We start from the raw sequence: 27,920 nt of genomic DNA on the forward strand, positions 1-27,920 counted from the left end.
GTGCTTGTGTTCTGACCCTGAAGTTGCTTATCGATTTGGATTTGTTTGTCTGTGTTAGTAAAGTCGTCTCACATGCACGTGTTTGTTTCAGCATTTTTACCCTGGCTCTATTATTAATATGAGTTAATAATCAGTCAGTTTTGTACGACGCATCCCTGATCAGCGACTACAGCCTGAGTCTTTTCATGCTCTCCCTCTGTCTCACTGCTTACATGCAATTCCTTCTGGGTGCTAATGCATTTGTAAATGAGTGTCTGTGTGTGTGTGTGTGTGTGTGTGTGTGTGTGTGTGTGTGTGTGTGTGTGTGTGTGTGTGTGTGTGTGTGTGTGTGTGTGTGTGTGTGAGATGCCCTATCCTGCCATCCAGGTTGTCTTCTAATCTTGCACTCACTGCTCCATGGCTCTGACCAGGATGAAGCAGATGTACTCCTGTTAACTTAAACATAACAAAGGAGAAGTAAAAAGATCGTTAGCTTTTATAATCTGCAATTAAACAAACTTTTTGGATCAGATGTTTATCTTTAATAAACTAATAAAGAACCAGACTGAAGATCAGTTACAATCAGACAAATATGAATTTAAATTATTTGACCAATTTGTCTGGTTTCCATGTAAGTAAGTAGGAGTTAAGAGTGTTAAATGATTATTTAGATGGTAATGGATGTGTTAAATCTCCTTTCTCTCTCTGTGTGTGTGTGTGTGTGTGTGTGTGTGTGTGTGTGTGTGTGTGTGTGTGTGTGTGTGTGTGTGTGTGTTTATGAGAATGTTACATCTGTCGCCTAAGTACACAAAGCTTAACATGACAGAATTAGTTCCTACGGATTACCACAGGGATTAAACCCGCTGTTCAATTGAACGGTTCAAAAAGATGACGCTTGATTAGTTTTGATGAAATTGGAATAAACTGCGATAAATAACACGATCTAGATGATAATGTCACGCTTTTCTTAAAAAAACGGAGCATCAACAAGCAGATGTCTTAAGCTCTTCTTCTGCAATGTAGCAGCCAAGAAAACGCCTACTGACAACATCTGTGAGAATATTGTATCGTGATCTTAGTAGGAGAAAGGAAGCGATTTGTGAGAGAATCTTAAATGAACACTTTGGTCTTTCTGCCCAGAAGCTGTGCTTTACTACAAACACAAGTGAGGATTTGTGGGAAACTGAATGGGGGCAAAGACACTTGTGCGATTGTGACTGTTTAGACCCGGGTTATTGGGGTAGTATGATGGGGTTTGGTGGTGGTGGTGGAGGGGAAGCGGTGGGGTGCAAGATAAATCACATCCGGCATGAAAATATTTTAATATTAACAAAAAGTAATAACCTACTTAATTTGCATACAAATTAAAGAGGTAATTGATTGCCAGGTTCTGTTTTCAAGCACACGCTAACACACGTGTAAGCATGCTCGCTCTGTGTGTGTGTGTGTGTGTGTGTGTGTGTGTGTGTGTGTGTGTGTGTGTGTGTGTGTGTGTGTGTGTGTGTCTTTAAGCATTAAAGATTAAGAGCACTTCTTATTATAGTCCTTGTTAGGCTTAATCAATATTCTGTGACCAATCGAAACATTAGCTGAGGCGTCACATGTAGCTGTGGTGGCAGTATGGATTAATTGCCATAACAAAGAAAGTAAAAAAAGAAGAAATTAAAATGTCATTAACTGAAATATGGAACACTTTACTGGTTAAAATCCTGAAAAAAGCTCTAAAGAGATACAGATTAGATTTCGCCAATGTTTGCAGTCCCACAAATTCCAATAAGAGGAAAACCTGGCTGTATTTTCAGCTTCGGCTTCAATCATGGGGTTCCCAGGTTGAGACGGGTGTTTCCCTTTCTCTTGCCCTCTCCCCTGACTCCAATCGCTCCGTTTCGCGTTCAGGAGCTTGTGCTGCGATTTCTCCCGACCCGGAAGAGAGAATGCTGCTTTCTGCGTCCGGCTCACAGGAGCTCGATGTCGAAGGGGAGGGGCTTTCTACCTCAGAACGGCTGACGCAATCAGTGGTGTTCGAGGAGCTCCTCGAGGTAATAACTCGGACTGTCGAGAAGTTTAGATTGGCCTGAAGAGGTAGTTGGTGTCATCCGTTCTAAGCTGGACGACCGCTTTCCAACTTCAGGCCATCAGTAGGCTGCATGCAGGCGTCTGCCTTTTCTTCCAGACCTCCATACTGAGGTATCAAGGTCTTGGAAAAAATCCTTTTTCGGCACGTATATTTTCTCCGGCCATGTCAGATTATTCAGCCATTATGAGGCTTGAGGACCAAGGTTATGGAGCAATGCCTAGGATTGAAGAGCCGCTGGCCAGTTATCTCTCCCTGCATCGCCCGCATGGAGGAAACCTGCCATTCCATCCAAGCCATGTAGGACCACTTCGGCCGTTGTGGGTAAGGCCTATGAGGCAGCGGGTCAAGCGGGTGCGGTGCTGCACACCATGGCGGTCTTGCAGGCCTACCAGGCTGACCTGCTGGCAGAGCTGGATGGCGGTGAAGGGCTGGGACCTTAGGCGATGTCCAAGCTCTGCCGCGCCATCATCTAGCCACCCCCCTTCCTTCTAGCTCACTCAGGGCAGTGAAAAGAGTTAGTGTGGTGGCCCGTGCCCCCCGTCTTAACCTGTTACATGTCGCTCCCCCATTTTCATGATTTTCGCCTAGATGACATACCCACATAAAAAGAGGTACAGCTCCCATATACTTTGACACACAGAGGTGAGCTTGGTCTCATTGGAAGTGTCAGCTTGATTCTAAGCCTTACTGACAAAGAGTTATAGAGGCTAGAATGGAGGATTTTTATTTCCGTCTGAGTTGTTTACCTGATAAACTGATTACATACATTGCTGTATTTAATGATGGTTGATAAACAACAACTGAGGGTCATAGCCACATGTCTTGGCTTTCCCAAAAAAAAAAAAAATGAAGTCAAAAGACTCAAAAATGGATTTTATATGAATATTTTTCTACGGACATGTCCGTCCGTTCAGGTTTTTCTTGTTTATTTTTTTTACTGTATAACTTTGTATAAAAGGACTGCATGCTTAGTTCAAAAGTCCTATAACAAAGAGAACCCCTCTGCCTAGAATTCTGTTTTGAAAATATGCCTGTAAACTGACACCCTGAGGTGTGAGAGTGTGAAACGTTCGAGAATTGGGCAATAAAGTTGAAAAGAATTAATATGCGCATTCTCATTGCACAGCCCGCCCTCACCAGATGTATCATGTTGCATCTCGTTGGAATCGTCTCCTTATTGGCTAAAGAGCTATGATGCTCGCGAAACATCAAATCGCTACTGGACGGAGCAAATGTCGGTCAAAGTTAGGGTCACCCACATAGCATGGAGAGACCTCATTGGCTTCTTAGCTGCCTATCTCGGCAGCACAGACACTGGTTGGCTCATGCGAGGGCTTGTTTGATTTGTCAGATCCTCGACTACAAATCTGATGCGTTTTGAAAGTTTGGTATGCGTCCAATGAGACATAGGAGTCGAACAAAGGGCGGAAGTGAATCGGTGTGTTCAGTTTCCGGTCAAACACATAATTCTTGTGAAGCGAGCAAAGCGTTTTGGATTAAAAGGATTACATATTCAAGTTTCTTGGACTCTTGGCGATTTTTACAAGCATTTGTTTTGGAAAATACATTAACATTAATGACAATGTGAAGAAAGGGAAATTTAAAGACCAGCGTTAAAGGTGAGTAAACAGATCGAACTAGCGCCACCTAGTTCAATTTTCTATCAAATAGTTAAATTACTATAAATCATATTATGCTTTGTGTGTGCGCTTAATAAAATCCTGAGAGTCTAAGCTTTCAAACAGTATATAATTTAACCATGTATTTGGAGGATTTAATGCTTAAAAGTTACAATGAAGTTACAATGAAGTTGATGCAGTCTCGCCTCCTAGCGGTGGTGTCTCGTTAATGAGACGTCAACCTGTAACAGGTCGACGGGCTCGCCGGCGCGTTTTTGACAAACAAGATCAACGCCTCCAAACAATGCTATAAGAAGCAAAAAATTTTATTTCATTCATTCACTTATCGACACGCTGGGAAGATGAAACGCTTTACAGCTGAGGAAGCTCTACAGATGCTCCTGGACAGCGAGGAAGAGTTCACCGTTTCCTCAGACGAAGAGTGTGGATGAAAGAATGGTGGCATGCAAAGCAAACACAGGAATGACACAGTACATGAAAGCTAAACCAGTGGGGCTTCAAGTACACCGGGAAAAATAACTTTCCCACAGGCCATGGACTTTCATATGATGCTGTGACGTCTCTATTGGACTGTAAAACTTTAGGCTCTGGGTACCATGTGTACATGGACAATTTTTACACAAGCCCAAAGATCCTGACAGACTTGTTTGCCATGCAGTTCAGTGCTTGTGGAACTTACAGAGACTTTAGGAGGGAATGCCCACGGGATGCAGCAAATTCACTCTCCAAGTAATCTTCCAGGGGCTCAATCAGATGGATTAGGAATGGACCTCTACTGTTTGTGAAGTGGATGGACACACGAGAAGTATCTGTCTGTTCAACAGTACGCCCTGCTTATACAGGAGAGACAGTGCAGAGGAGGGTAAAATCAAAAGACACATGGAGCACAAAGACATTTCCATGTCCTGCACCTGTGACTGCCTACAATCAACACATGGGGGGTGTTGACCTTTCTGATCAGCTGGTACAGTACTACACTGTAGAAAGGGGGTACAGGATCCAGTTTTCCTCCTGTCCTCCGTGTTTCCAGGGTGTGTTGACCACAATCGTGGGCGGGCACCAGGCGGTGTTCCTCCGAGAGGAACTCCTCTCGCTTCTGGAGAAAGGGGCCATAGAGCATGTTCCCCTCCCAGAGCGGGACTCTGGCTTTTACAGCCGATATTTTGTTGTTCCCAAGAAGGGCGGGGGGCTGCATCCGATTCTGGACCTGCGGGCTCTGAAATGTACTCTAAAGACTTACAAGTTCAAGATGCTCACGCTCAAGATGATGGTGTCCCAGATCAGATCCGAGGACTGGTTTGTCATGATTGACCTCAAAGATGCTTATTTTCACATAAGCATCCCGCCAGAGCAGAGGAAGTTCCTCAGGTTCGCTTTCGGGGGCGAAACGTACCAGTATCGTGTCCTTCATTTTGGCCTAGCCCTTTCACCCCGTTGAAACACTTTCTCCCACACCTCAAGGGCTGCCATGTCCTAGTGCAGACAGACAGCCCTACTGTGGTGTCCTATATCAATCATCAGGGCGGTCTGCGTTCACGCCCCCTGTTCAGGTTGGCGCGGCAGATTCTGCTCTGGGCAGAGACCAGGTTCCTTTCGCTGAGAGCGGTTTTTATCCCAGGGCATGTAAATCGGGAGGCAGACTTCCTGTCAAGGCAGGTGCTGAGGCCCGGGAAGTGGCGTCTTCACGCCCACGTGTTGGAGTGAATCTGGCAGATTTTCGGCCAGGCGGAAGTGGATTTGTAGGAGTCCGCTGTGGTTCTCCCTCTCTCACCTTGCCCCGTTGGCCCTGGATGCCCTGGTATGGACGTGGACGAGGCTCCGTCTGTACGCCTTTCCCCCAGTAGCTCTGCTCCCGCAAGTTTATGAAGTGCATGGATGCTGCCCTGGCGTCTCCAGGGCATCCATGTACTGAACTACCTGGACGACTGGCTCATTCTGGCCCAGTCAGAGGCTATGGCAGCCAGTCATCGAGATGCTGTGCTTGCCCACATGAGGTCCTTAAGCCTCAGGCTGAACCTAGGAAAGTGTGTGCTTTCTCCTTCTCAGAGAACCACCTTTCTGGGGGTGGTTTGGGACTCCACCACGATGTGGGCACATCTGTCTCCCACTCTGGTGGCCTCCATCTTGTCAGGCGGTGAAAGCTATTTAGCTAGGCCACGGCCTCTCTGTCACTGAGGCCTCATGTCAGCAGCAGCCAACGTTATCCCTTTGGGTCTGCTTCACATGAGGCCTTTCCAGCTCTGGCTCAAGGGGGCAGGCTTTCATCCTCGCAGGCATCCCCTCAGGCTTATATGGGTTATGCGCCGTGGGGTTTCGTACCCTTCTTATGTGGAAAAGGCCCCGGTTTTTGGCCTTGGGTCCCATTCTAGGGGCGTGTCACCGTCGCAGGACTCTTTTGACGGACGCCTCGCTCTCGGGCTGGGGGGCAGCCTTAGATGGCCGCCCGACCCAGGGTCTATGGGAGGGTCCCTGTCTCTCGTGGCACATAAATTGCCTGGAAATGAGGGCTGTGTTTCTAGCGTTGAAACACTTTCTCCCACACCTCAAGGGCTGCCATGTCCTAGTGCAGACAGCCCCACGGTGGTGTCCTATATCGATCATCAGGGCGGTCTGCGTTCACGCCCCCTGTTCAGGTTGGCGTGGCAGATTCTGCTCTGGGCAGAGACCAGGTTCCTTTCGCTGAGAGCGGTTTTTATCCCAGGGCATGTAAATCGGGAGGCAGACTTCCTGTCGAGGCAGGTGCTGAGGCCCGGGAAGTGGCGTCTTCACCCCCACGTGTTGGAGTGAATCTGGCAGATTTTCGGCCAGGCGGAAGTGGATTTGTAGGAGTCCGCTGTGGTTCTCCCTCTCTCACCCTGCTCCGTTGGCCCTGGATGCCCTGGTATGAACGTGGCCGAGGCTCCGTCTGTACGCCTTTCCCCCAGTAGCTCTGCTCCCGCATGAGCCAGAGTGCGCTACGACCGGGTCAACCTTCTCCTTGCACTCCATGGGAGGTTCCCGTCAGGAGGGATCTCCTCTCTCAAATGCAGGGGGCAATTCTTCACCCCCGCCCTGAGATGTGGAAGCTTTGGGTCTGGCCCCTGAGGGGGACCAGCTCCTAGACTCAGGCCTCTCAACTGAGGTGACAGAGACTCTGCTGAATGCAGGGGCTCCCTCCACTAGGAAACTGTATGCTCTGAAGTGGAGGCTTTTTCACCTCTAGTGTGACGAGCACTCTCAGGATCCAGTTCACTACCCGGTTGGTACAGTGCTGGAGTTCCTGCAGTCTTGTTTTTCTTGGGGCCTGTCTACTCTGAAAGTGTATGTGGCCGCGGTTGCCGCGAACCACAAACCTGTCCTTGGGGCCTCCTTGGGTAGGCACCCTTTGGTCTCTCGCTTTCTGCGTGGTGTCAGGCGGCTGAGGCCTTCCTCTAGACTACGCTTTCCTTCCTGGGACCTCTCTGTGGTCCTGCAGGGGCTGCTGGAAGCCCCCTTTGAGCCCTTGGAGTCAGCCTCTGAGAAGTTTCTGACCCTGAAGTTGATTCTGCTTCTTGCCTTGGCCTCTCTCAGGAGAGTCTGGGATTTGCAGGCTTTGTCGATTGCCCCCGCCTGCCTAGAATTTTCCCCTGGCATGTCCAAGGCTATCCTGCACCCCAGGCCGGGATATGTCCCTAAGGTGCCCAGGATCGCGGGTTGTCCAATCATCCTGCAGGCCTACTGTCCCCGCCCCATGAGCCGGCCGAACAGGAGAGGCTGCACTTGCTTTGCCCGGTAAGGGCCCTGAGGACTTACGTCCTCTGCTCTAGCTCGTGGTGTAACTCCTCCGCCTTTTTTGTCTGTTTTGGGGGGCAGAATAGGGGTAATCCGGTTTTCAAAGAGCGCCTGACGCACTGAGTGGTGGAGACCATTACTCAGGCCTATGAGGTGCGCGGTCATGCCTTGGCCAGGGGTGTCCCCAATGTCGATATTTGTGCTGCGGCAGGATGGTCCTCTCTGCACACCTGCATCAGATTCTATGACCTGGACTTGGACCCCACTCCAGCGTCCCAGGTACTGCGGGGCCTATGATGTGCTGTTCCCAGTCTGCTTGTGCTCTCTCACAGCCCTGGCGCAGTCATCAACTGGTGCGTGGCGGTGTGGGTATTGGGGTTCCCATAGCATCAGCACTGACGCAGCATCTCGTTTCCTTCTCAGGGAACCGGGTTACATACGTAACCTAGTGTAGTTTTCTTTGCCAATGCTGACGTTCTGCTTCTGACATCTTCTTTCGATCATTCATTCTTTCATTCATTCATTCATTCTCTACCACTTATCTGAACTTCTCGGGTCACGGGGAGCCTGTGCCTATCTCAGGCGTCATCAGGCATCTAGGCAGGATACACCCTGGACGGAGTGCCAACCCATCACAAAGCACACACACACTCTCATTCACTCACACACTACGGACAATTTTCCAGAGATGCCAATCAACCTACCATAAATGTCTTTGGACCGGGGGAGGAAACCGGAGTACCCGGAGGAAACCCCTGAGGCACAGGGAGAACATGCAAACTCCACATACACAAGGCGAAGGCGGGAATTCAAACACCCAACCCTGGAGGAGTGAGGCGAACGTGCTAACCACTAAGCCACCATGCCCCCTTTATATATAAAATAAATAAATAAATAAAAATAAAACCACTAAAGCATTGCACTGGATACTGACACCATAATGACACGTCTGCAGTTATTCTGTTATGGTTTATTACATCATCTAAAACGTAACACTGGTGTTTCTTAACTGACGCGAAGGAAATTCTGTTTTTCAGTCGATAGCAAATGTAAAAGTAAAATGATTCCCCCAAGCTTTCATTTTTAAAAAAATGTCTTGCGAATGTCTTTAGAAAATAGCTCATATTGTGTGATTTATTTATTTATTTATTTTTTGCTTTTGTCAGCCTGCTCTCATCCATCTGGACCTCGTCCTGCACCTCGTCCGCTACAGAATCGTGTTGAGTGCATGAAATGTTCAACCTTGCACTCTTTGTTCGTCCATCTGAGTAAGCGCATGATTCCGGAACATGAAGTGCACTTCCTGTCACACAATACTCAAACTATTTATACTACAAAATGACGTAGAATTGTGCATAAGTATGCAATTTGAGATACGCCTATAATTTGCCAAGGTTAGAGTGAAATAACTTGAGTGTCCTGCCATTTTATCTCCTACACAACAATCAGCTTTGTTCCATGTTGAGCAGACTGGTCCACGGACAGAGCAGAAGTTTCCCATCAGGTTTGCACTCACAGTCTCACTCATCTATAAAGAAGGTCCGAGGAGGTTCAGGTCAGACGTTTATTATTCCCATGGACTGCAAATGATCTAGAATTTTATTATCGTGTTGATGCCCTGTGTGCTGCAGGTCTACGTTTTTTTTTTTATTCATTAATTATATTTGAAGTCAGTATAAGAAAATTCCACAGAATTCGTCTCATATTATTCAAGTTATAATTCAGGTCATGATCTGTGTGTGTGTGTGTGTGTGTGTGTGTGTGTGTGTGTGTGTAGTCTGACAGCATGGCAGTGTCTGGATGATGTTCCCTGTGACCCTTCTGGCCCCGCTGCCTGCTGTCACTTCCCAAAATCCCACAGGGCGTGCCATGTTATTGCAGCCCTCTCCTTATGGTGTCGCTCAGCAAGGACTAAGAGGCAGTGCCATGCAAATACACTCAAGATGCCAGTGGCATCTGGCCCCTGCTAACACTACAGCATCCTGACAAGAATTTGGACTACTTTCCACTGCAGCGTTTCAGCTTCTGGACAAGGTCTTCTGTCTGTTGATGATTGCTGTAAAAAAAAAAAAAGAAAAAGAAATAATCTCCATCCCTCCGCTGCTATTACTACATTATTTCTTTGCACAGACAGACAGATACAACACATACAGCAAATACTTTTTTAGGAAGTTAAAATGAAATCGAATCGGATGTTTGAAATATTAAATCTCTCAGCTGAATAAACGATATTGTCATTATTCTGATGACAAATGTTTTTATTCAGTCGCATTGGAGAAGTGAAACGTTTGCATATGTTGTATTAATACGACTAACTGCGATAGTTATGCTGAAATCGACCCGTCAGTCCGTGTATGTCACGTGACCTCATCTCATGTCCTAAATCTGAGTTTTTCAAATACAAATTAAAATTGTATTCACCCCATACACAATCGATCACGTTAGGACGTACACGGATATATTGAATAAAAATGAATAAAAATCGAATTAGCTGTATAGAATGTGGGGAAATTAATTAAATAGACACAGCACAATATAAAAAAAATCCAGCATATGAATACACCACAAAAACGGATTATATTAATATGAATTTTTGAATATATGCATAAAGTGGTTTGTAGAAAAAAAGTCTATAATCTAAAGCCTTGGTCGTGTTCCTACTTTGCATGTGTTACATCCTGTACCTGAATCAATTGGTAATCAGCAGATATCGTTATTACCTGTAATTTATTAATACAGACTTTCATGTACATTCTCTCTCACTCATCTTCTACCGCTTACCCGAACTTCTCGGGTCACGGGGAGCCTGTGCCTATCTCAGTTGTCATCGGGCATCGAGGCAGGATACACCCTGGATGGAGTGTCAACCAATCACAGGGCTCATGTACTTTCTGTAGTCCCCATTTTGCAAAAGCTGGTCTATAGCTTGATAGAGAAGCAGTTGTTAATTCCACTTTTCCCTGTTAGAGCACAGATAGAGTATCATTTCTATTAGATAAGAAATAGTGTGGGTTAAAAATCTTTAAGGTGGATTTTTATTAACTGACTACTTTATGTTTGCAAGAACCCTCTTTGGTTACAACCCTCATAAGGTTGGTGCTATTTTGTGTATTTGTCCTGAAGTGTTTTGTATTGTCTGTTTGCACTGTTTTGTCTTATGTACTAGATTGAACACGATGTATGTCATGTGTCTAGGACACCTTACTTTCAGTCCTTAGCTCTGTGTTGTTCTATGTAGCTCCATTGTCCTGGAGAGACGTTGTCTCATTTTACATAAGCAGATTACAATACACATATACAGTATGTACCATTCAATTGTCTACTTTTTTTAATAGATAGATAGATAGATAGATAGATAGATAGATAGATAGATAGATAGATAGATAGATAGATAGAAATAAAAAATAAATAAATAAATAAAAAATAGTAATAAAATAATAAAATAAAATAAATAAATAAATAAAATGTCAGTCATTTCTAAATGTTTAATGTAATGATTTTGTTAAACACCATCTATACTTCATGAGCATCTGTGTGGGACCAACCACAGCAAAATGTCCATGTTGGACTGAGAGAGTGAGTCACAAGTCATAAGCGCAGAAAGCTCCAAGGAGAAAAGGAGCATCTGGGGAGAGAGAGAGAGAGAGAGAGAGAGAGAGAGAGAGAGAGAGAGAGAGAGAGAGAAAGAGAAAGAGAAAGAGAGAGAAAGAGTAGAGAGAGAGAGGGGGAGAGAGAGAGGGGGAGAGAGAGAGAGAGAGAGAGAGAGAGAGAGAGAGAGAGAGAGAGAGAGAGAGAGAGAAAGAGTAGAGAGAGAGAGGGAGAGAGAGAGGGACAGAGGGAAAGAAAGAGTAGGGGAGCGAGAGAGAGAGAGATAGAGACAGAGAGAGGGAGAGATACAGAGAGAGAGACAGAGAGAGAGAGACAGAGAGATTAGTAAGTATGTTTTTTGGTCCACTTGTACAAGTAACCTTTAACAAATCCTTCCTTTGAGGTCATGAGGATGTGATGTTTAAACTCAGTTTTGATACTTAACATTAACCTCAGCAATGTCTGAATATGGTTCTGTGTTCAGGGGCCTGTTTATATCAGACACAACAGAGTTATTACTCAGACTCAAGAACACACATGTATTCTTTTGTATGCCTTTAATATAATTGGTCTTTATTGGTTACACTAGTACTCGGTTAGTACTAGTTAGTATTCGGTTGTTGGTTACACTAGTACTTGGTAAGTACTAATTATTATTTGGTTACTAGCTACACTAGTACTCGGTTAGTACTGGTTAGTATTCGCTACACCAGTACTCGGTTAGTACTAGTTAGTATGCAGTTATTGGTTACATTAGTACTCGGTAAGTACTAATTATTTGGTTACTGGCTACACTAGTACTCGGTTAGTACTAGTTAGTATTTGGTTACTGGTTACACTAGTACTCGGTTAGTACTAGTTAGTATGCATTTATTGGTTACATTAGTACATTAGTACATTAATACATTAGTACTCGGTTAGTGTTAGGGATCAGCGCGGATCCATTAGGGATCAGCGCAGACTTGGTGCCATGTGTGTTTGTTGTTTGTTTGTGTCACGTGATTGCCCCGTCCACGTCTGCTCCTTCCGGGTCATCACACCTGTTTCCCATTGTGTGTAATTGTCCGTGTCGCTATATATGTGAGCCGCGTTGCATTAGGCAGTGCGGCTTCATTGATGATATTGTTAGTTCCCCATGTGTTGTGGTTTATGTTTGTCTTCCTAATGTATTAAACCCCTTTCATTTGAAGCTATCCTGCGTACGGGTCTGTCTCCAACCACCTCTGCCAGGGTCCTGACAGAATGAAGCCGCCTCGACCATGCAGACCCAGCAGGATAGCGTCCAGCTCGGACCGGCTTTTTTTTTTTATTTTCCCCCGGACTGTTCCGCCAGTCCTTCCGGTGACATCGCTCCGCATCTCGCCGGTGAAGGACGCCGCTCCACTTCCGGTTCTGTTCCGAGGAGGACGTCGCTTCACTACTTCCGTGGAGGGTGTCACCATGTTATTGGGGTTCCTTTTTTTTTAGGTGCCCTGTGGCATCGCCCCGCATCTCTCCGGTGAAGGACGCTGCTCCACTTCCGGTTCCGTTCCGAGGAGGACGTCGCTTCACCACTTCCGCGGGGGGTGCTGCAGACCCGAGGCGGGGGCGCCTTCCCGCCCTCCCGCCCTTTTCCTCAGCTCGCCGAGGCGCGGGTTTGGCTGCGGTGCATCGTGGGAAGATGCTCGGCCCTTCAGCTTGGCGGTGGACGTCACTCGGCCCTTCAGCTCGGCTGTGGACGTCGCTCAGCCCTTTTCGGCTGCGCCGCCATGTGCCTTGCTCTCCCCAGTAGCCTCGCCGTTGTCCTTGCTTCCCTCACCTGCCATTCACCGTGGACCTTGCCCCCCCCGGACCTTGCCGGGTTTTGCCGCTTCGGGAGCCGCGCCTTAAGGGGGGGGTTCTGTTAGGGATCAGCGTGGATCCATTAGGGATCAGCGTGGATCCATTAGGGATCAGCACAGACTTGGTGCCATGTGCGTTTGTTGTTTGTTTGTGTCACGTGATTGCCCCGTCCATGTCTGCTCCTCCCCGGTCATCACACCTGTTTCCCATTGTGTTTGATTGTCCGTGTCGCTATATATGTGAGCCGCATTGCATTAGGCAGCACGGCTTCATTAAAGATATCGTTAGTTCCTCGTGTGTTGTGGTTTATGTTTGTCTTCCTAATGTATTAAACCCCTTTCATTTGAAGCTATCCTGCGTACGGGTCTGTCTCCAACCACCTCTGCCAGAGTCCTGACAGTTAGTACTAATTAGTATTCGGTTATTGGTTACACTAGTACTCGGTAAGTACTAAATATTATTTGGTTACTGGCTACACTAGTACTCAGTTAGTACTAGTTAGTATTCGGTTACTGGTTACACTAGTACTTGGTTAGTACTAGTTAGTATGCAGTTATTGGTTACATTAGTACTCGGTAAGTACTAATTATTTTTTGGTTACTGGCTACACTAGTACTCGGTTAGTACTTGTTAGTATGTGGTTATTGGTTACACTAGTACACAACTAATAGTTGCATTCATCGGTTAACTCTTACTTAGGGAGCTACTCGTAGGCTACAGTATATACAGTACTGTATATTCTCTTTACACCGTTTCCTTACTCCCCCTTCCCTCTACTTCCCTCTAGTGTTCCACAACACTATGTATAATACACGTGTTCAGCACTTACCCAATGTGCTTCAGTAGTTTAAGACTACAGATAGTGATAACCGCATTACGTTACACCCCTACAGTGTGGTGGTGTTGCCCCAGTAGAGACAAGGCCACTGGTATAAGACCAGAATATATCAGAGATAATTGATATCATTCTCAGTGTTTCTTGTGGTTGTTGTGGACCGAACTGGTCATGAACACTTCCTCCACAAGCAGATCTGTTGCTTTACCAGGTGGTGGAAAGCATCAGGTAAGGATCAGAATGTGACACTGTGATTAAACATTGTTTAATGTCTGTTTAAAGGGACATGTGGTTGTTTCATGCATTACATGAGTATTAATCAACAATCAGCTTTTTACACATTAAAAATGAATATATTGTCTGCGTTTGTGTTTGATTGCACATTCATTCACATTCAGAAGCCATGTATTTCACCAAGCACGGTCACCCATCAGTCAGCTAACTCTTATAATCATTAATAGCGTATCTTACATTCAGACTAAGAAACTGTTTGAGTAATTAAGGTTCATTTTCACCATCTTTAAAACTAGAATCTAATGGGTTATAACACATTAATTCTGCTGCAGTTCATTAATTAATTAGTCTGACCATTATATGACAATTATCACAAAGTTAACACTGGAAATTAAACAGTCTTGATGGGATTTTAATATTTTTTCCTCTTTTATTGTCTCCTACTGAGTATGAGGTTATGGAGTGATAACTCAGATGCTACAGATCAAGGTCATCACACCTGAACCTACTTCTCCTGCTTCTCCAAGACTGTGGGTATTATAATAAACAGAAACTATGTTTGCTCTATCTACCAAACAATCGTGGTGCTTATTTGAATGAGTGTAAAGTTAAATGAGTCCTACTTCATTAGCAAGCTTAAGCTATTTGCAAGTACAGTCTCATTCATTCATTCATTCATTCATTCATTCATTCATTCATTAATTCATTCTCTACCGCTTTATCTGAACTTCTCGGGTCACGGGGAGCCTGTGCCTATCTCAGGCGTCATCAGGCATCGAGGCAGGATACACCCTGGATGGAGTGTCAACCCATCACAGGGCACACACACACTCTCATTCACTCACACACTCACACGCTACGGACAATTTTCCAGAGATGCCAATCAACCTACCATGCATGTCTTTGGACCGGGGGAGGAAACCGGAGTACGCGGAGGAAACCCCCGAGGCACAGGGAGAACATGCAAACTCCACACACACAAGGCGGAGGTGGGAATCAAACCCCCAACCCTGGAGGTGTGAGGCGAACATGCCAACCACTAAGCCACCGTGCCCCCCTCAGTAAAGTCTCATGTTTTCTCATTAATTAGATTTACTTGTTGAAAAGTCACATAATATATTAGCTGGCACTTTTCCTGTTTTCGTAACCTTGACAACCGTATCACGCACATGCAAATACACACATGTGCACAAAAAAACTTGTGTTTGTCTAATGCTAATGTTTTCCCACAAATATCTGATGCAACCAGCTAGTAATGTGCATTAATCACAAGAACACCAAGTCAGACTGTAAAAAAGGATTTTATTGTCTATATTCGGTGTCCGTTTTTTTCTTTTTTTCTTTTCAGATTTAAAAATTTTTATTTCAGGGTAACTGATGAGGTCATAAATCTGTTCCAAGGACAAAGACCAACATCAATCTCATGCTTACAGACGGGCGATTTTACCAGCTGGCAAAAACATCATCCTCAAGTACGTTTAAAGGGTACGAGCTCATCAGTCTGGTGAATGTTGTGGTTTTATTCACCTGACACTGATAATGTTAACTACATACTATAGACTGTGGCACAGGGGACATGTAGCAGACACTGTATTCTTTAGTATGTAGTGTCAAAATGTCTGCATGTGAGTACAGAATAAGCAAAATGCAGGGACATTTCATTTGTGTGTGTGTGTGTGTGTGTGTGTGTGTGTGTGTGTGTGTGTGTGTGTGTGTGTGTGTGTGTGCTATTTTTGCTTCTGACAGTTATATTGACAGAGACACAGATAGAAACACATATACTGTCGGTGTTGTGTGATTGGGAAAATACAGAATTGTTCTTTCTTAAAACACACACACACACACACACACACACACACACACACACACACACACACACACACACACACAAACATGGAAACTGCTCTCTGGAGCTGACAAACCTTTTCTTTTTTTTTTTCTACAATGACAGTTATCAGGCATTCAATTACCACAGCAGGCTATATATACATACAGTATATGAGGGAGAGAGAGAGAGAGAGAGAGAGAGACAGACAGAGAGAGAGAGACAGAGAGAGAGAGAGAGAGAGACAGAGTGGGAAAGAGAGAGAGAGAGAGAGAGACAGAGTGGGAAAGAGAGAGAGAGAGAGAGAGAGGGAAAGAGAGAGAGAGAGAGAGAGAGAGAGAGGGAAAGAGAGAGAGAGACAGAGAGACAGACAGACAGAGAGAGAGAGAGAGAGAGAGAGAGAGAGAGAGAGAGAGAGAGAGTGGGAAAGAGAGACAGAGACAGAGAGACAGACAGAGAGAGAGAGAGACAGAGAGACAGACAGAGAGAGAGAGAGACCAACATCAACAACCAGTGAGTGACACAATGCTGCAAAACACAATTGTCCTCCTATCACTTCATATCACTGGACTCCTGGTCATAAGGCTTAAGGTTTGGTGTGCTGTATAAATATGTTTGTTTATCTTTGTTTTTACACATGTTTCACCTGCACGGCAAAATATAAATTCTATCTACTTTTATATGATTCACTGAGAATGTGGTGTCATACACACGGTTAGAGATGAGATCGGATTTAAGTGCGCTGCGTTCGGTATAACACCGTCATGAATGAATGAATAAAGGATCCTTAGAAGTATCTTTCTGTTCTACTGCCTTTTCTGGAGGACGGAAAAAAAACAACCTTCGGGCATCTGGAAGAATCACAAAGCATGAAACGGCTCTAATAAATATGCAGAATATGTAGATGAGTTTAAATGGAGCATCGTTCCAACCTGCCCCTGAGATTCTCACAAGCTGATCTAGATCTTCGCTTTTATCAGTAAAAACGCATCTCGTGTTTGCATCTCAACACAAAAAAAAAGGTCATGACCACAGATATTTTAAGGAAATGTCAATAAAGGTTTTAGTAAACAGCGAATATTTCCTGAAGAGCAAACACAGAAATGTGTACACAGCGTCATGACTTTAGGGTTTCACAAAGACATTTCATTTCGCTTGTCTTTTATTCTAAAAGGTTGGAAAAAAGACAAAGCGTCTGGTGTAGTGATAGAGGTCCGTTCCAAACACACACACACACGTGCGCCTCTGCACACATACACACACCTCATCAAACAGAAGGCAAACAGTAGGGACACTGCTAGAAGAAATATGAACACAAGCGCTCTTCAAGGGCACCTCTAGGCCCTTGCCGTGGATTGATAAAAGCTGTGTGGGGAACCGTGATAGGACTAAGGGAAGGCGAGATAGATCCCCCAACAGCGCACACACCGATCAGTCCAGCACTCAGCATCCAGCTTCTGTCATGCAGGGAAAAATACGATCAAAGGAGGACATTGTGATTATTGTCTTTATTCTCGTGAGTTTTAGTGATAATCAAACTATGAAACACAACTTGCATTACTCCAGCTTCAGGATCCATAAAACACGAAAAAATGACTTAGTGTGTCTCTATGTCTATTAATATCTAAAAAAAAGGAAAAAAAGAAGAAAAAGAAGAAGCCAGACAATAGAGTGAGTGATAAAAAGAAGTTCGGAGCATGTGTCACTAATGATAGGAACATCATGTCCTACTTCCCAAGCCCCATCAGTTCCTGCTCTGATGAACAGCTGTGTGCTGTATCGGATCCTCACTTTTATAATCACATCTCCTCCTCAGTACAAGAAAAGCATCCTGGAAAAATTCAAGTTTACAGCTATTAGAGGAAGGTGGTAGTGTGTCCACTCCTTTATCGTTATGTATTCTATTTCTTTTGTTGGCCATGTAACTAGTCTGGATATACAATGCTAATTCATAAGCTAAACTTTTTGAATAGTATCTGAATAAGCTCTTTGCTGGAGACCTGCCTGGAATAGTAAATGGCTCATTTAGCTTTTATTATTCAGGTCCTATGCACTCTCCTCCCCTCTGAAGACCATGAATTATGCTGGGTGTTTTATCCATTCTGTCTCCTCATACCCCTTCCTGGTACAAATGTCCTTTCTTCTTATATCCCTCTCTCTGCCCACCAACTGCCCCACCCCACCCCAGTTCAATTCCACAGGACACCGTCCTTCTGATTAGCACAATACCCTCTTCTCCCTCTCCCCCCATTTTGTGGCTGAACATCCACTATCTTAACAACTCTCCTACACACACACACACACACACACACACACACACACACACACACACCTGCAAAACACATTGATAGTCAGAATGTCTTCTCAGGCAGATGTGCCCTGTATATCAAGTTCTTATTGATTTAAATCCTCTCTTCTCCAGAGCTTTTTAGATGTGACTGCAGCAATAATGAGCCACAGTAGTGCTCAGCAGGCCATAGAACCTTGAACTGCTAAAACATGTCATTATTCGCTGGATGTCTATTAAAATGACTGATAAAAATATTACAAATGCACAAGTGTTCTTCAAATGCACCTCTAGCCCATTGCTGTGGTAGATCAAATCTGTGTAGTGAACTATAATAGTGCTGTTTAATAAAATTGTCTATATTATATGCAGAACTGTACAAACGTCCTAAACACATGGAAGGGAATGCTGAAAAGCAAGGATGCCGTTTCTGTTTTATAGAACGCGGCGAACAATATTAAAATATCATTGTTTATTTGATTAAAAAAACTAGAAGTCTCAGGTAGTACATTCTGTGCTGTTTTTATAAGGATTCCTTTCATTTTCTTCTTTATTAGTTTCATTTTTAGTCGGAAAAGCGGTGCTTGGAAATATTAAATGCTTTTATACTGACTCAATAATGCAGAATTGATAAAATATATTTTTTTAACTTTTAAATAAAAGGTTCCTAACAGCACTGTGCACTGTACAGAATGTATACCCAGGTCTCCTTAGTAGCAGGAGTCTCTAGTATAGTCTAGGATAGATCTCAAATGCATACCAGGGGTCTTTTCTCTTCTCTGAGGCTGTAATGAAAGCAGGATGTTGTGTGGGCTCAAAAACATTTTCCTACTCGTCTATGATTTTGTAGGTTGATGATGCTACAGCCACCTATGGCCAGGGGTCCAAGAGAGAAGAATTAGCCATGCGCTGTTGGTGGCACTCTGGGACTCTCCACTATCAATAACAATGACATTAGCCAATAATGCACGTCTGTGAGCTCATGCATGTGGAAGTGGGTGGATAGACCATTTCTCTGAGTGAGTCCAGCAGTTCGAATAGATGAAGTTGGTTGGCTTCATGTTTCTTGGAGGAAGCATGCGATCACCTGGGTGGAAACTGGACAAGATGCTGTAGATATACAGTAGGGCACGAAGTCAAAGATTATTGACCGATAAGACGAGCAATTGTACGGTTGTAGCAGCACTCATTCGGATTCAGCTGCTCATGTCTCCAGAATACTGATTGGCAGCTTATGATGTAATAACACTTAATATAGCTCATACTGTTATATGGAATGTTCTTTTTTTTTTAAAAAAAACAAATATAGATATAATATGTTAAATATCATATAATAAAAACCAGAAGAACAAAAAGGAAAATTAAAACTGAATTCCTGTGATATTGTGGAGAATTCTGGGAGACGGATGTGCTATTTTTCAGTTTCATTATTTGTCAGAAACATTGGTGTTTTGAGGGATAGTTTCCCTAAATCAGTCACGATAATGAATTTTGTCAAAAAGGTCCACAGGGTGTCTGGCTGAGAATAATTATGAATTTAAGAGAAGTAGCTGAGAAAATCCGAGGAGTTGGATAAAGTTATGTCTACATTATGAAAATGTTGTTTTCAGCAGTTTATTCAGTATTTTTTTTCAGCAGACCGGTTCCTTTCTGAAAAGCTTCTACTTGAAAACGTCTTTAGAACTGGACATCACCAGACAAGATGGGAACCTCTCAAAAAATGCTAAAAGGCTCATGGCAGGCACTTTAAAAAATGCATGAGGAAAAGGTCTGATTAGAAACTAAAAACTTTTTGTAACCCTATGGTGTAGTATGGTGGTGGTAGTATCATACTCTGGGGTGCTTTCAAATGCTAAGGACAAATTAACTGGGTAGAATTGAGGGAACAATGAATGTAACTGTATACAGAAAGGTTCGTAAAACCTCAATCAGAGTGCACACAACATCATACTCGGGAGGAAAATGCATAAAGAGATAGCAATGCTGGAGTGGCTTCACAATAGGTTTTTGACATTCCAGATAAATCTCAGACATGAACCTAAGAGAACTTTGGTGGAAAAGCCTGAATATCGCAGTTCACGTCCATTTACATCATTTGGCAGACACACTTATCCACAACCTTACGAATGTTAGTCCAACACCTCACCATTTAAGCTACCACATCCCCATTTTCTGTAGATTCTATTTTACTGTAGATTGCTATTCTATTTTATTTTTATTCTATTATATATTCTAATATACTCTCTGGGGCATACTGTATAATGAACAGATGCAGAGAAGTACTTATATGAAGTAATTTATAAAACTTATTTTAATTGATATTCTGTATTTTTTCACAGACTGCTTAGCACCAGGTTCAGATCAGATTGCATCAGCCTGGGAGGTATTGCGGTTCTCAGCTATAAAAGGTATGCATGCTTGTTCAGCCACCTCAACATTGCTTGTAATAAAACACCATTCTAGTGTTATTGGTCGTTTTGGTCCTGATTTCCCTTCCTACGATGTAATTAGTCCTAAACATGTATATATGAAATCACAAATGGGATGGGGGTCTTCACATGGGATGTCACACATAGAAGCCAGTCTTTACCAGACCCTGACATTACAGAGGCTCAAGGGAAAATGAGATATTATTATTAACACCTTGGATCAGTGGATCACCAGCTTCCTGACAGACAGGAAGCTGGGAGTGATCCTGGAATCCGTTCTCTCCCCACTGCTTTTCTCTCTCTGCACCCCTAAAAACCCCTCTGTCAACCTCCTGAAATTTGCAGAAGACATTACAGTCATCGGTCTCATCCAGAACGGAGACGAGTCTGCATACAGACAAGAGGTTGAGCAGCTGTCTATCTGGTGCAATCACAACAACCTGGAGATGAACATGCTCAAAACTGCGGAGATGATAATAGACTATCATAGTAGAGTTATTCAAGTTCCTACTGTAGGAACCACCATCTCCCAGGACCTGAAGTGGGACATTCAAATTGACTCCATTGTGAAAAAGGCCCAGCAGAGGTTGTCTTCCCTCAACTAAAAAAGTTCAACCTGACACAGGCAAAGATGACACAGCTGTTATTGAGTCGGTTCTGTGCTCTTCTATTACTGTTGGTTTTGGGTCAGCCAACAAATCAGATTTAAGAGGACTGCAGCAGACTGTTAGGACAGCAGAAAGGATCACTGGCGTTCACCTGCACAACCTTCAGGACTTGTACATCTCTAGAGTGAAGAAACGGGCAGGTAACATCATTACAGTCCCCTCTTACCCCGGCACAACCTGTTTGTACTTCTCCCTTCAGGAAGACGCTATAGATCTATGTGCTCTAGAACATCTAGGCACAAAAACTGTTTTTTCCCCCCTGCAATATCCGGCTGTAACGAGTCTGTCTGTGTTTCCCCTTGTTTCTGTCTGCTGTCATTTCCCTGCTGTTAATTGTTGACCCCGCCCACCTATCTGTTACCATGGACATTAACTACACTCATTCTCTTCCCCAGGTGTCTTGTCTTAGTCTGTGATTGACTCTGTCTTGTGATTGGTTCTTGTTCCCTGTATACACACTGTTTGTTCACTCCTGTCACGTGGTGACACGGTGAGACACAGGCGAGTGAGGATCCAAATGCAGTTTAAGGTTTTTTAATAAACAAAACACAAACAAACCGGCAGGCAACGCAGAACAAACAGGAAACAGGAAACGGGAACATGGACATGCACACACCAACAACGACCAACAACATTGAAGTGAACAGACAGAGTATATATGGTGAACGGAAACCAATCACAAAACAGAGACAGACAAGGACTAAGACAAAACACCTGGGGAAGAGATTGAATGTAATTAGTGTCCATGGTAACAGATAGGTGGGCGGGGTCAACAATTAACATCAGGGAGAGACGGCAGACAGAAACAAGGGGAAAACACAGACAGACACATTACAGAGCCCCCCCCCCCTACGAGCGGCTTCCAGACGCTCCCAAGTCCACAAAACCCAGTTCACGCGGGTGGAGCGAAGGCGCAACCAGGGTGGGAGGGCGGGTCAGGTTCGTGTAGTGGTGGCGCCCGCCGAGCAGGAGGCCGGGGTGGCGCCAGCCAAGCCGGAGGCCAGGGCGGCGCCGGCAGAGCAGGAGGCCAGGGCGGCGCCGGCAGAGCAGGAGGCCAGGGCGGCGCCGGGAGAACAGGAGGCCAGGGTGGTGCCGGAGGCAGAGCCAGAGACCAGAGCAGGACTGGGGACCAGGGTGGTGCTGGAGGCGGAGCCGGAGGCCAGAGCAGAACCAGAGACCAGGGTGGTGCTGGAGGCGGAGCCAGAGACCAGAGCAGGACCGGAGACCAGGGTGGTGCTGGAGGCGGAGCCGGAGGCCAGAGCAGAACCAGAGACCAGGGTGGTGCTGGAGGCGGAGCCAGAGACCAGAGCAGGACCGGCAACCAGGGCGGTGCTGGAGGCGGAGCCAGAGACCAGAGCAGGACCGGAGACCAGGGTGGTGCTGGAGGCGGAGCCAGAGACCAGAGCAGGACCGGGGACCAGGGTGGTGCTGGAGGCGGAGCCAGAGACCGGAACGGAGTTGGCAGCCAGGGTGGTGCTTTGGGCCTATGAACAGGGACAGGAGGTAGAAGGGCTGGCAAGTCCAGCGAAGCAAAACACAGGGAAACAGAAACATGCATAGGTTCAGGCCAGGCAGAGAGTTCAGGTAGTTTGGGTGTCATGATGTCGACCGCGTCCTCTGACTCAGTCATTTCGGTCGACCCGGCCGATTCGGCTGGTTCCGTCAGCTCGGCCGGTTCCGTCGACCCGGTCGGTTCGGCAGGTTCCGTCGACCCGGTCGGTTCCGTCGACCCGGTCGGTTCGGCAGGTTCCATCGACCCAGTCGGTTCCGTCGACCCGGACGGTTCTGCAGGTTCCTTCGACCCGGTCGGTTCCGTCGACCCGGTCGGTTCGGCAGGTTCCATCGACCCGGACGGTTCGGCAGGTTCCTTCGGCCCGGTCGGTTCCGTCGACCCGGACGGTTCTGCAGGTTCCGTCGACCCGGTCGGTTCCGTCGACCCGGTCGGCTCGGCAGGTTCGGCAGGTTCCATCGACCCGGTCGGTTCCGTCGACCCGGTCGGTACGGCAGGTTCCATCGACCCGGTCGGTTCCGTCGACCCGGTCGGTTCGGCAGGTTCCGTCGACCCGGTCGGTTCCATCGACCCGGTCGGTTCCGTCGACCCGGTCGGCTCAGCAGGTTCCGTCGACCCGGTCGGTTCCGTCGACCCGGTCGGCTTGGCAGGTTCGGCAGGTTCCATCGACCCGGTCGGTTCCGTCGACCCGGTCGGTTCCGGCGACCCGGCTGGTTCCGGCAACCCGGCTGGTCCAGCTGGCGGCTTAGGGATGCCGGCCGCCCGAGCCGACCTCATCGGGGTATCCGCCAGTTTGGAGACCAGCCGGTTAGCACGGACCTCAGCCGAGCTCGCCGGTACGGTAGCCATGGGAACTGGCTCCATCACGGATGTGCACGGGACTGGTCTGGGCGGAGGCACTGTGGAGCATTCGGGCGTCCGTGGCTGATTCCACTCTGTGGCCCACGGATCCCGATGCTTGCTGCCCCCCCCAAAAAATACTTACGGCCGGCTTCGGTCTCTACAGTGCTCACGCTCAGCGTGGACCCGTCCAGGAGCAACGCCAAGTTGACGAACTCCGAGAATGTCTTTATTTCTCTGGTAGACGGCATCAAATACCGCAGGATCTCCCTTAGTCCGTGCTTAAAAATGTCTTTGAGCGCCTTCTCATCGAAGTTGACCTCGCTGCACAGGTCCAAGAATACCTCCGTGTACTCCTCAACTGGGGCGTCCTCCTGACGTAGGCAAAACAGGAGTTCTGCTGGATCCATTGGGGGTTGGTCGTTCTGTCACGTGGTGACACGGTGAGACACAGGCGAGTGAGGATCCAAATGCAGTTTAAGGTTTTTTAATAAACAAAACACAAACAAACCGGCAGGCAACGCGGAACAAACAGGAAACAGGAAACGGGAACATGGACATGCACACACCAACAACGACCAACAACATTGAAGTGAACAGACAGAGTATATATGGTGAACGGAAACCAATCACAAAACAGAGACAGACAAGGACTAAGACAAAACACCTGGGGAAGAGATTGAATGTAATTAGTGTCCATGGTAACAGATAGGTGGGCGGGGTCAACAATTAACATCAGGGAGAGACGGCAGACAGAAACAAGGGGAAAACACAGACAGACACATTACAACTCCCCTGTTGTGAGTCGTTGTTGGTGTTTGGCGTATCCTCTTGTCTGTTCCTGTTCCCTGACCTGTTTTGCCTGCCTGTTTCTGTTTTGTTTATTAAATTAGTAAAACTGCATTTGGATCCTCACTTGCCTTTGTCTCACTATGTCACATCGTGACACCGGCTTAAACATTTACAGTAATACAGGGATTATTACCTGTGTTCTGTATTTCATTCTGTAATTTATTTTCCATCTCTCAAGTACTACGTAAATATTTAAATGTTTACTGTTCTCATGTTAGATATGTATGTATATATTTATATATGTATATATGTACAGTACAGACCAAAAGTTTGGACACACCACCTTTTCAACAGGACAATGACCCCAAACACACCTCCAGGCTGTGTAAGGGCTATTTGACCATGAAGGAGAGTGATGGGGTGCTGCACCAGATGACCTGGCCTCCACAGTCACCGGACCTGAACCCAATCGAGATGGTTTGGGGTGAGCTGGACCGCAGAGTGAAGGCAAAAGGGCCAACAAGTGCTAAGCATCTCTGGGAACTCCTCTTGATGAGAATGCCAAGAGTGTGCAAAGCAGTAATCAAAGCAAAAGGTGGCTACTTTGAAGAACCTAGAATATGACATATTTTCAGTTGTTTCACACTTTTTTGTATGTACGTATATAATTCCACACGTGTTAATTCATAGTTTTGATGCCTTCAGTGTGAATCTACAATTTTCATAGTCATGAAAATAAAGAAAACTCTTTGAATGAGAAGGTGTGTCCAAACTTTTGGTCTGTACTGTATGTATGTATGCATGTATGTACCAAGAGGTGGCTTAGTGGTTAGCACGTTCGCCTCACACCTCCAGGGTTGGGGGTTCGATTCCCACCTCCGCCTCGTGTGTGTGGAGTTTGTATGTTCTCCCCGTGCCTCGGGGGTTACCTCCGGGTACTCCGGTTTCCTCCCCCGGTCCAAAGACATGCATGGTAGGTTGATTGGCATCTCTGGAAAATTGTCCGGAGTGTCTGAGTGAATGAGAATGTGTGTGTGTGCCCTGTGATGGGTTGGCACTCCGTCCAGGGTGTATCCTGCCTCGATGCCCGATGACGCCTGAGATAGGCACAGGCTCCCCGTGACCCGAGAAGTTCGGATAAGTGGTAGAAAATGAATGAATGAATGAATGAATGAATACATAGGGTTAGGGTTAGGATTAGGGTTAGGGTTAGGATTAGGGTAAGGATTCTAACCCACTTAGAATCTTTGAATCCACTTCCACATTTTCTCATGGAGATTAAGTGGGGAAAACAGGGAACAAAATATCATTGGGTGATTTTATTGGATACCCACATTGCGTAGTCTTCATACCACAGGATGAAGACGTCGCTATTAGTACTGTACTTGGCAAGAAATCAAGCAGACAAATTCTCCACTAGTTCTGCTTGAGCCTGCCCTTGTGCTCCAGAACAGATGGAAGTAAAAAATAAACCTGCACCACTGCTATCTTTGACCTACAGTGGACTGTTGTAACTAATATTTATAATATTTCAAGTTTGAGATTATTTCTCATGTGTCAGGGATTTATTTATTTATTCATTTATATATTTAAATGGTTGTTATGAGGCTCAGACACTCTGGAGCTGTGCAATAGCAAGATGGGGTGAAAAATTATTTTGTACAAATACAATATAGATCCCACTCATTTTAAGAGGAACGTTTGATTTATGAGCTTCAATTATTGTTTACATCAAACATCAGAAGGGGAAAATGTCTGATCTCTGTGACTTTAAACACGGCAGGATTGTATGACTATTTCAGAAAATCCTTGAATATCAGATATAGAATCCAGAATATAGATATAGTATAGTGTATTGTAGTACATATGATATAGTCATGTCATGTCATCACACTTTACAACCATGATGAGCAGGAAAGAATCTTAGCATGCACAAAGGTTCAAACCTTAAATTGGATGGGATTCAACAGCAGTTCTACATCCTCTTCTGTCAGCCAAGAACAAAACTATCATGGGCACAGACTCAACTAAACTGCACAGCCGATTATTAGAAAGCCCTTCTGTAGTCTTTAGCTGTTCAGTTTTAGCAAGTATGTGCATTTTATAGCCATTTATAGTTATTAGGAGTGCATGTGGTTTTGTAGCTTATCCACCTCATGATTGTATGTGTTGTGTGTCCTTAGCTGCTTTTCTGCCCACCCCTGTTGTAGACAGTGATTATTTGAGTTACTATACACGTCCTGTTAGCTCCGTCCAGGCTGAACAGTCTCTTCTGAGGTTTCTTCTCAAAAAAGATTTTCAGCCTCTTCACACACAGTATGTTTTTTGGTTTTCACACTACTTTGTGTAGGAGAGGTGTGTAAGTTTGCGTGTGTGTGTGTGTTTGTGTGTGTGTGTGTGTGTGTGTGTGTGTGAAATTCCCAGGAGATCAACAGTTTCTAAAATGCTCAAACCAGTCCATCTGGCACCAATTACACCACAATTAAAGTCACAGATATCACACTTTTTCTCCATGTTGATGTTAGATGTGAACATTAACTTATGCTCCTGGCCTGTGATGCTGCCCTATGATTGGCTGATTGAATAACAGAGTAAATGAGCAGATGTACAGGTGTTCCTAATACAATAGATAGTGATTTTATATAAAAGGTCAAATAAGTTGTACTGTATGTAGTTACAGTAAGCGCAGATCCTAACTGAAGATGCTGGGATATGTGTAATCTTAGTATATGAACAAGAGTACAATACATACATATGTAGTGTCTTAGCAGCCATTAAAATACCTAGAAGAGAACAATAATCAGACAGTTCAGCAGTACAAAGTAGTATTTAGTAGTAGACCTTATGGAGTGTGTAATAAAATGAACAGCGTATTGTACAGAGGCTGGACTGAGGCTTTAGTGACAGTAAAGTGGTAATGGTGTCCTTAGAAATATTGCAAGTGATGTGAGGGAATGTCCCTGAGTGTCTGTGAGCTGTCAGTGAGGTGACCAGTGTCTGAATCTAAGGGTGATTTTGGAGACAAGAGTGAAAGTGTGAAAGCAATGACTGGATTCCAGTTTATTCAGGATCCTGATGTTCTGCAGGTAGAAACTGTTCATCAAGCTAGGTTGCATGATTCTGGATTGAACAATGCAGTATTGTTTGTGTGTTGGATGATTGCAGTCTGTGGTGTATGGAAGATCGTGTACGGAAGATGTCCTGTAGTTTGTTTGGCTTGCAGTTTGTTGCCAATAATGAGTTCCTCTGGAGGTCTTTGAGGTCACTGAAAGAGAAGCTGCCAAAGCAGACGGTCATGCTTCCAGACAGATTGTCCTCAAAGGCGCTTTTCTGGTAGCTGATGGGGCTGAAGGAAGATTGACCAGCCTTCCCGAGCCTCCACAGTCACTAATGAGCAGATTTCATAACTGGACAAGATCAGATCATCAGTGGTGAGGTGCATATACTGTATATGAAAGCACATAAAGCAAGATTAACATTTTAACTGATTTAATATTAATCTGAGATAATGTCATTGGACTCTAAAGCCAAAGGCTGTTTAGTTTCCATGTCGCATGCCAACATGGCCACTGTGAATGCTAAGTAATTAACATGCCTGTTTCTGTATGCTTAATCCTTCCCACATTTGGCAGATAATCAAGAACT

General features: G+C 45.2%; 1 long non-coding RNA gene across 1 annotated transcript; it reads left to right on the forward strand.

Moving 5' to 3' along the window:
- The first annotated feature begins 8,612 nt into the window (after positions 1 to 8,612).
- Positions 8,613 to 10,729, forward strand: LOC125140760. The gene is made up of 3 exons (XR_007139999.1): positions 8,613 to 8,714; positions 8,896 to 8,950; positions 9,224 to 10,729. It is a non-coding gene; the product is annotated as an uncharacterized LOC125140760 (long non-coding RNA).
- Positions 10,730 to 27,920: the final 17,191 nt, after the last annotated feature.

Source organism: Tachysurus fulvidraco, chromosome 2, assembly GCF_022655615.1.
Source record: "Tachysurus fulvidraco isolate hzauxx_2018 chromosome 2, HZAU_PFXX_2.0, whole genome shotgun sequence".
NCBI classification, from domain to species: Eukaryota; Metazoa; Chordata; class Actinopteri; order Siluriformes; family Bagridae; genus Tachysurus; species Tachysurus fulvidraco.